A 9,851-nucleotide genomic window follows, 5' to 3' on the forward strand; every position below is an offset into this window, starting at 1 on the left:
TGGGGCAAGTGCTGCCATAAGGGCATTCAGTATGCAATTTTTTCTGCTGCTTAACTGTAAAATGTTAAATCAGTGCAGTGTAAATATTTGAATTGTCTTGCAATATTAATAAATCAAATGTATTTTAATTACTTTTTTTTTTAAATTGTGTTGAATTTTTTCAAAAAGCTAACTTTACTAATGGTTTACTGTATGAATTTCCTGATAACCATCTTTGATTTGTGCAAACATATTATTCTGTGACACTTTATCTTTAGGTTTGCCTTTGTTATTTTTGTCTTGTTTTCCGTCATGCATGAGCTTTATACAAATGAATAAATAAAATTACAATTTGAAATCTAGAGACTTATCAGAATATCTCTTGGGACAGTTAAGTCCATGAAATAAGCTGCTGGCAGCTATACACGTCTCATTGATGGCTGTAGTCTTATTATTGGTTTTACCTCACAGGTAGTCAGGTTTCCAAAGGCATAGGGTCTTGTGGGCTAGTCAGAGCGGATACTCCATTTCCCCATGCATCCAGTCTTGAGTCTTGTAGACCGATAGCCTTTCTGGCTCTCAGGCAGAAAAATAAAGAAACAGTACTCACAAAGTTTACTGATGCTATTAAAAAATGCCCTCAGTGTGGAGTGTCTAACATAACCTAATATTTATACAGGTACAGGTGTTTTCTAGTCAATTCTTTAGTCTCCAAAGAGAGACACACCAAAGCATCACAAGATAAATTTGAATGCTGTCTTTGAGATCTTTTCATTGAATTCTTAAATGCAAGAAAATCCTAACAATAATACTAAACCTTCCACCTATCAAACTTTCTTCTACTTGGCTGTCCCTCAAAGCCGAGAGTTGAGCAGCAGGTGGGTGGAGCTGCTGTTTCTGAAATAACTCTATTAGGCGTTGTAGGGATTCACATATATTGACTTGATTATTTGAAACTGTTAAATATATGCATCCGCCAGTAAAACAAAAAGAATAGACTGTAACAGGAAGAACAGTGCTGCTTCCTAGAATTGTGAATGTTGGCATATTGATCCAGCTAACTCTGCAGCTACCTGTACTGAAGGGATTAATGTGAGCACATTTCCATAAAGGTGTGAGGAGAGGAAATAAAATTAATTATCTTTTTGTAAAGATGGAAATTTTCCTACAAAGATTTGTGAAAATAAACCTCACAAATAATATCACAGAGAAGAATTTGCCTGAAATCTGGTTTTCATAAAACTGACAAGAAATTGAAACATTTATACTCAAATGATGAATGTTTGTGTAATTGTATTTTAAATTCTAATTACAATTCCACAGTTTTAAGATAAACGACTTCATTAAATTCTGTGCATTTTTGTCAGTGAATAAACACCACAGGTGTGTAAAAGTACTAGTAAATCCAGTGTCAAATAGGTCGTGCATTTACTAAGCAGTTGCCCTTGGCACACTGATACATGTGACCAATATCACTAACTTTACACCAGCGTTTTTATCTCCTTCCTCTTCCTGTGTTATTGTGGGAAAGGTTACACAAAAGTGCTGAGCATGCGCAGCTGTAACAGTTTCACACAAACATCATAAAAATAGAATCACCTGTAGCGCTTTGTCAGAAAGAAGTCGCAATGTTTTTCACACGCTGTTTTCAGCAACCACCTGGACTTTGCTGGTCCTGCTTTTCACGCTGATTTTACTGTGAGTATTCCTCGACTACTGTTTTGCAAGACAATCGGGCCCTTATGTTATGTCGCGGTCAAACCACTCGTCGTGGAATTTTGTTTCTCCTGTATTTCTTTTGTTTTAATGTCCAACTGACGATTTCAGATTTTCTCTGTTTTGTGACACAGGTACGGATTATGGCCATATCGGTTCTTCAGAAAGCTGGGGATACCTGGACCGAGGCCCCTGCCTTATATTGGAACGATGCTGGGCATAAGAAAGGTACGCACAGAAACCAAACTCACCTTAGAGACTGAGATATGAGGAGCTGACTGATTTGATCTTTGAGAAGTGAGGAGGAAATATTTAATATCCTTATCAATCGTCACTATCAATGACCTGCCTGACTTCTCTGTATTTTGAATGCACATGTCCTATTCAGTGGCATATTGACACTAAAACACATTTTCCTATAACTTTTTGCAGGGAATTCTTGGTTTTGACCTAGAGTGCCATGCCAAGTATGGGGACGTCTGGGGGTGAGTATTTACTTCATCAACCAGGAAGTCCACTCATGTTAAAATATGTTTGTGAGCTCCCACCCCCCAAAAAAGAATAAATAAAATAAAAAATAAAATAGAACAATTCTGAATTCATTGTCAATAATGCTGCGGTCTAAAGCAAAAAAAAAAAAAAAGGTGTTTAAAACAAAAAATGCCTTAAACAATTAGCCATGAATTGTGTTATTGTAAACTGCTGTTTTCTTTTTTGCAGGTTGTACGATGGACGAACGCCGTTGTTAATGGTGGCCGACCCTGAGATTGTTAAAACTGTGATGGTGAAGGAGTGCTACTCTGTGTTCACCAACCGCAGGGTAAGAAGCTCCTCTTTCCATCATATACCAGAGTGAAAATTCAGCAAATCAGATGTAGTACAATGCTGACATCTGCTCTCAGATATCTGTTAAGTTGCATCATTTATTAGATTTCATGAAACCTCTGGACGTCCTGCCACTCTCCATAGAACGTAAAATATTAGCAAAACATGGATACAAATACTTTCTCACTTTTTTACATTAACAAAATTGCTAGCAGTGATTTTGAAAGCAACTTAGGAAATTCTCCAGTTTATAGTGTCAGCAGCACTACAGGGAAAGACTGTTACCACATGAAATGTAAAAGAAGTAATATTACTCAAGGGTTACATCAGCCAACACAGCAGCTGAAGAACATGAAGCAAACCAGGAAACACACTTCACTGTTTCACAAAAAAACTACAGAACAAAGACAGATGTTTAACATCTATCTCACTCTGTATGACAGAATCAAAGCTAATTGTAGGAAGGGTATATGTATTTAAACTAGTGCTGTCAATAGATTAAAAATTAACTAATTAATCTCACAACTTTCTGTAATTAATCACCATTAATCACAGTGACTTGATCAATAGCCTGGTCAATTACTTTAAAACTTTTAGTTAAGCTTGTAACTGAAATTTATGCAATATAATGAAGTAAATGCAGAATAAACACAAAGAATGTGTGCTTAAATTCAAAGAGAATTTGAATAGTTTCCTTCAGTCTCTGAACACAGGTTCTCTCCTGTGAAATACAACTATAAAAAAAACCTATATACTAATAGTTAAGTATACACTAATACATAATATATATTAGTGTTGTCAAACAATTAAAATGTTTAATCTGATCCAACACAGGGTTACTGTGGATTAATTTTGATTCATCACGATTAAATATCATTCATTCTTATTCTATATTAATCCCATTTCATTTTGCATGAGTAAACAGACTCGCGAAAAAAGGGAAACTATACGCACCTAACATGTTTATTGAACATCTTGAACATTCATGTTAACAAAAAACTCAGTAAACTTTTATCAACTCTCTCTGTCACTCTTGGGAGTCACTTCAAGTCCTTGAAATGAGGAACCAAAGCTATGTAAAGCGCGTCTTCTAAACGATAGTAATAGGTCTGCAGTTTGTTGCAATCCACTTGGCAACTGTGTCAGTCAATATTTCCGAGTCAGACTTACTGAGTCCCCGATGCTCCGTGAGTGGTTTCTCGCAAGTTGGGCCAAAGTGCTAGCAGCACCCCTGGCTAACGTATGGTTCGGGTCAATGTGATATTTTCAGCTGGAAGTGCTTCGATGAAAAGAAAATTCATTCTTGCACAGCGTGCATAATACTTTGTCGGTCGACTGTTCCGTCTTATTCTTTTACTACTCAAATTTCCCATCGAGAGGGCCAATGTGCGTTTATCATCTTCCATACTGAGTTGATTGGTTCAGCTGCCCGTCATTAACAGATCAACTGCCCATTTGTGCATGTGTGAAGGTAACTCTACTTGGACAAACTGCCCAAAATGTGTTAACAGAAATATTTCAGGGATTTTGAGTCATTCTGCACTCCAGATGCGTTAATTGCATTAAAAAATTTAATCGCGTTGACCGCGATGGCAGATTAATTTATGTTAACGTGTTAATTTTGACAGCCCTAATTTAAACCAATTGAAATCATCACATTATTGTTTCTGTCCCAGAAACAATATATAAATATATTATATAATATATAATCAATATAAATTATCAGCATTGTACTAGTGAGTGGTGTACTTTGAAACAGTTTTCTGACATATGCTTATTTAATCAATCATCATTAAGCAGTGGTAGTAGTTAAGATATTTTTAACAAATATCAGATATTTCCCCACATCTATATTATCAAACAAACCTGGAGAAAGAGGACGGGTTAATGATTACATTTTACTCAAACCTCTTTACACTGTAGTGCTTATGTATGGTGATGTTGGTATTTGTTGTTTGTTTACTTTCCACTGTTGCATGTAGCCATGTGTGTTGATCTAGCCAAAGATTGTTCCATATGAATAATCAACATAGAGCCAACAAAGAGAAGATACCAACTACATTACATTATACGTGGAAACTGATGTTGGAGATGTAAGCAAACATTGAGAGTTATTATTTCCTTTTCACAGGATGCTGGTTTTTCACCGGACCTATGGAAGACGCTGTTGTAGTAGTCAAAGATGAAAGGTGGAAACGACCAGCAACAGCGTGTCTCCATGCTTCACCAGTGGAAGACTGAAACAGGTTGATATCATATCTAAAGTTCATTAACCACTTATATCCCAAAGTTTGTTTCAGTGGGTGAAAGGTGGTGAAACACTTCCCCACTGAAAACGCTACGTCCAGAAGAACAGAATCAACTTTTCTGGATTTCAATACCTGGATGATTGAGCATGCATCAAGACATAACCACTAATGTGATTAAACTATATACAAAATGAAGTACAAAAACAAAAGCCAGCAATTCCCATTATATGTTCTTATTTTTTTCACAGCTACTGTACAAACATTGTTAAAGTTCTTAAACTAGAGAAAACGAGTTTACAAAAAAATTGTACCAACATCATCAGTGTGTTTTGATCTGTTTTCTTTCTACATATCTGACAGACATTTAACATATACAGAATATTAATAACATAATTTTCTTATTTTGTCTCCATTATATAAAAAAGGTTTTCCCCCTCGTTGCTCGCTATGCAGAACGACTTGTTGCAAAACTTGAGGAAATGAATTTGGATGAACCCATCACTGTCAAACAGTATGTTGTTAATCAGAAATATGCAAACATATTAAATTGTTCATCCTAAAATAAATAATGCACTGACCACTTGTCTTTTCCAACTCTCATAGGTTTGTGGCTCCTTACAGTTTAGACACTGTGACCAGTGCTTCTTTCAGTGTGGAGATAGACTCCATAAACAATCAAAATGATCCTGTTAATGTTCAAGTCCAAAAGTTCCTTAAATTCAAAATGTGGCTTTTCTTATTCATAAGTATGTCCTTCTTTTGACTTTTAAAAAACTCATTTAATTGAGTTGTTTTCAGAAAGCAAACTCAATGGTATCTGCAGGTGTCAAATTTTGCTTGTTCGGTCTGGTCTCCTTTCAGTGGCAGTTCCCTTTGGTGGACGTCTGGCAAAGTTCCTGAACATGGAAATCACACCCAGGGACAGTGTTGACTTTTTCTACAACCTCCTCAAGAAATTTAAAAACCAGCATCATGAAGACAAATCTGTAAGCTTTAAATCGACAAGGACATGAAACTAGTCACAGAGGCCATCAGCTCATCAGAAATGTTTATAGACATGAGAGACAAGAGAAGGTTGTTTTCCATATACATCTAGCTTTGAAACCACAGCACTCGCTCCCTGTAAGCTACGGAAAAAATAATTTAGGGCAATACCTGGAATCATTTGCCACCTTTTATATACAGTCTATGCACACCGCAAACATTATTGATATTTTTTTCTTCTGCTATTGACTCTCAATCATCCACATGTGAGCACATTTGAATATTGTCTTTTCTGATGTAGGCTCGAGCAGACTTCCTGCAGGTGTTGATTGAGAGTGAGATCCCAGAAAAGACGTATAAGAATGATGAAGAACAACCAAGTAAAGGTATGTGTTTACCACAGAAGTAATCCAGAATAACCCAGTCACCTATGTCACATTTACTTTAGACAACTCAGGATCAGGGGTTTAACACACACTTTTTTCTCATGAGATCAAATGTCTCAAAAGACCAGTCAGTCAGTATCATATATTATAAGCCAGGAGCTGGATGATAATCAGCTGAAGGGCTCTACACATCACTATGACATCCCTGTAAATATTTATAGAGCCACCCTAGCTATGGTAACATTTTTGATAATGTGGCTATAAAAATTACATTAACCAAGTTGGATCTCAGGTCAACATGTAGAGTTTCAGCCAGAATGTAAACTACAGAAGACAAGAATCGAGGTTAAGGGTATGCATTGGTGCCAATGCATACCCTTAACTAAATGTACAGTTTCACTGAGCAACTTTTCAGCTGCCCTGTAGCACACACACTTCCAACCTCAGGTCCCAGCACATCCTTTATCGGGGAGCCATGACTGGATGATGGAGCTCAGGTGTGTACAGCCTCTGACGCCACACCCTGAACCTGCTGCTACACCTTCCCCCTGCAGCTGAGCCACAAACCACACTCCATCACAGAAAGTTTTAGTATTAATCTTAAAAGCATAGAAAAATAATACAAGAACAGGGAAATCAGTTCTTGTATCTTTTTATTAAAAATGATGCAGTTTAATGTCTCATTGCACTCTGAAATGAAACGAATGAATATTACAAATATGCAGTTGGAGTTTAAAAAAAAAATCATGGAATCAATTTATGAACCAAAATGTATTCTAAACTTTTGACCCATCAAAGCAGCCACCTTTGACAGATATAACAGCTGAAGACACCCGTGGGATTCATTCTACAATAAAACAAAAATATCAAATATTCTTTTAGAAAGTTCTTCTCATACCTGATGCAGAGGTTCCCATAAATGAGTGGCACTTGTATGTTGCTTTGGTTTCACTCTTCTGTTAAGTCCAACCCAAACCAAAGGTTTGAGTCTGGAGACTGTGCTGGCCACTCCCTGATTTCAAGGTTACCATCTTGTTCTTTTTTCCTGAGGTAGTCTGGCAAAGCTTGGAATTATGTTTTGGGTCATTATGTTGCTGTAGGATGAACCCCTGACCAACTAGGTTCATACCAGAGGGTGTTGCATGCCGCTGCAGAATGTTGTGGTAGTCGTTTTGGTTCAGGGTGCCTCTCCTCTGTACAAGTCACCGAACCTGGATCCAGCAAAACAGCCCCAGACCAGTGCACTTCCTCCTCCATGTTTGACAGTTGATGCCACACACTGTGGAACCAAAAATTTGCCTTCTTGATGGCGTACAAATGTCCTGCATGATGAAATGAAGATTTCAAATTTTCAAATTTTGATTCATGAGTCGATACCTTCTTCCAGTCTTCAATAGTCCAATGGCAGTGTTTTATGGCTTATTCTAACATCTTACCGATGGCTTTCTTGCTTCAACTCGTCCTGTCATGCCTGCAGCTCAAAGTCTTCTCTGTACATTTGAAGCTGAGACTTGCTTACTGCTGTTAGGGTCAACCCGTGTGGACCCAGGTAGCAGATCACACAGACACTTTAAGCTACAGCGTAAATGATTTATTTACAGTGACAGAGTAACAATAACACAGTTCTGGGATTGCCGTTATAAGTGGTGGAGGACTCAAACAGTCTATGGGAAGGCAAGGGAGCAGAGATTAGAGAATAGACACTGTGAGAGGAAGACGAGGACTATGTGAGGTGAGTGAGTTGGAGAGCTTACTTGCCACAAGTTTGGTGACAGGCTGGGCCAGGGGGTGTGAGGAGCTGGTGGATGAGGCAAATAGAGTGCGGGCTAGTGACGGCGCAGGCTGACGAGGGTGACGAATATTCAGAAAGAAACCAACACGTTACCACTTGTGCATGAGGCAATACTCCGACACCAGAGAGCAGCTGTGCTGCTCCTCAAATAGCCCCAGCTGATGATGCCTGATGCCCTACAGGTGTGCCAGGGAATTCAGAGGATCACAGTCCTGCCTGCCTGCGCCGAAAAAGGGAAATGACAGGACAGCAACACACACCATCCCAACTCCTAATAACTACGACCACTATTAAGCTGTTGTCCTGTGAGCTGCCTATCATGCAAGCTGTTAACTCACAGAAACTTGTCCTCGAATTCAGTTGTTTCTTTGGGTCTGACTTTGTTTACAATTTCTCTGTAAGAAAGACCTACATCTGTAAGTGTTATGTTAGTCTGTCTCTCCTCCATCTTAATTGCCTTTTTCTTGCCATTTTTGTAGTAACACACTACTTTCTGCAGTACAACCATATTCAACTGATGCTCATGAGGATATGGTACCACAGTGTGTTCCAAGACTCCAGAAAAGTCAGAACGCCTGTAGGAATTAGTAGCACCAGCTTTAACCCTAACCCTAACTCTAGCTGCCCACAGGGGCAAGAAAGTACTAGCTACTGATTACGCTTAAATAAGATCATTAATTTTTTTTTTTCATAGGTTTGACTGAACATGAGATCCTTTCCCAGGCCTTGGTCTTCATCTTTGGAGGCTACGAGACCACCAGTACCACTCTAACTAACATCCTTTATAATCTGGCCACCAACCCTGATGCGTTGCAGACCTTACACAAAGAAATTGATGCTAACCTGAAGAAAGATGTACAGTAATTCATCACATAATTTGTTGCCATCCTTGAGTCAGTGGTGGATGCCATTTGCATATTTTGTTTTTATGTTTGCCTTCTTCTTTATATTTTGCCTAGGCACCCATTTCATATGAAGAGCTGACCGGTCTACAGTACCTGGAGCAAGTTATACTTGAATCCATGCGACTGATTCCCACTGCCCCTCGCCTCAACAGGGTGTGCAAAAAAACTGTGCAAGTGAATGGACTCACCATCCCTGAAGGAACCACAATTAGAATTCCGTGTGGGTGTTGCACAAAGATCCACGCTACTGGGACTCACCTGAGCTTTTTAGACCAGAGAGGTAAATGTGCGTGTAGGTGTGTCATCACAAGGTTATGAAGAACTCTGTTATCCTTTGCAAGAAAGAGTAATTAGTGAAACCTGGGACATTATGCTTTGCTTTATCTTTGGTAGATCTTTTGGATGTTTTATCCTTTATAGCTTCCACCTAAGTACTGCTTTGATCATAGGTTTTTCCCTGCTGTAAGATCTGACTGGCCAATGGGTCCCTAATCCCTGATTAGATGGTTTAGCAGGAAGACCCCTCAAAGCTTTAGAAGTAATGATATATTTTGCCCTGACCTATGCCCCCTACTCTTTATGTTGTAGGTTTACAGACTGCCTAAAAATCATGGCTCAATACAATGAGAATTATTTGATTTTACATATCTACATTTTTAAAGTTTGTTTGATCTGTATCTGCAGGTTCAGTAAAGACAGCATGGAAGAGGTGAACCCATACGCGTTCATGCCATTTGGACTCGGCCCTCGTAACTGCATTGGGATGCGCTACGCCCTCCTCGTCATGAAGATGGTTATTGTCTGTCTCTTGCAGAAGTACACTTTGGAAACATGCAAAGAGACCATGGTAAGAGCAACACTCCTCCACATTCAAAGTGTCATGGTACTCTGCTGTCCTGTCCCTGATGTTACATCCATTTCTTTTCTTTTTCTAGATTCCACTTCGGTATGACTGGAAGTTTCAACCAGTTCAGCCTGTAAAACTCAAGTTTGTTCCCAGAAATAAGTAGTCTGA

At 38.6% G+C, this 9,851-nt stretch overlaps 1 pseudogene; it reads left to right on the plus strand.

Annotated features, from left to right (window-relative positions):
- Positions 1-765: 765 nt before the first annotated feature.
- On the plus strand, positions 766-9,851 carry LOC120443287 (annotated as a pseudogene).

Source organism: Oreochromis aureus, linkage group 13 (assembly GCF_013358895.1).
Source record: "Oreochromis aureus strain Israel breed Guangdong linkage group 13, ZZ_aureus, whole genome shotgun sequence".
Lineage (NCBI taxonomy): Eukaryota > Metazoa > Chordata > Actinopteri > Cichliformes > Cichlidae > Oreochromis > Oreochromis aureus.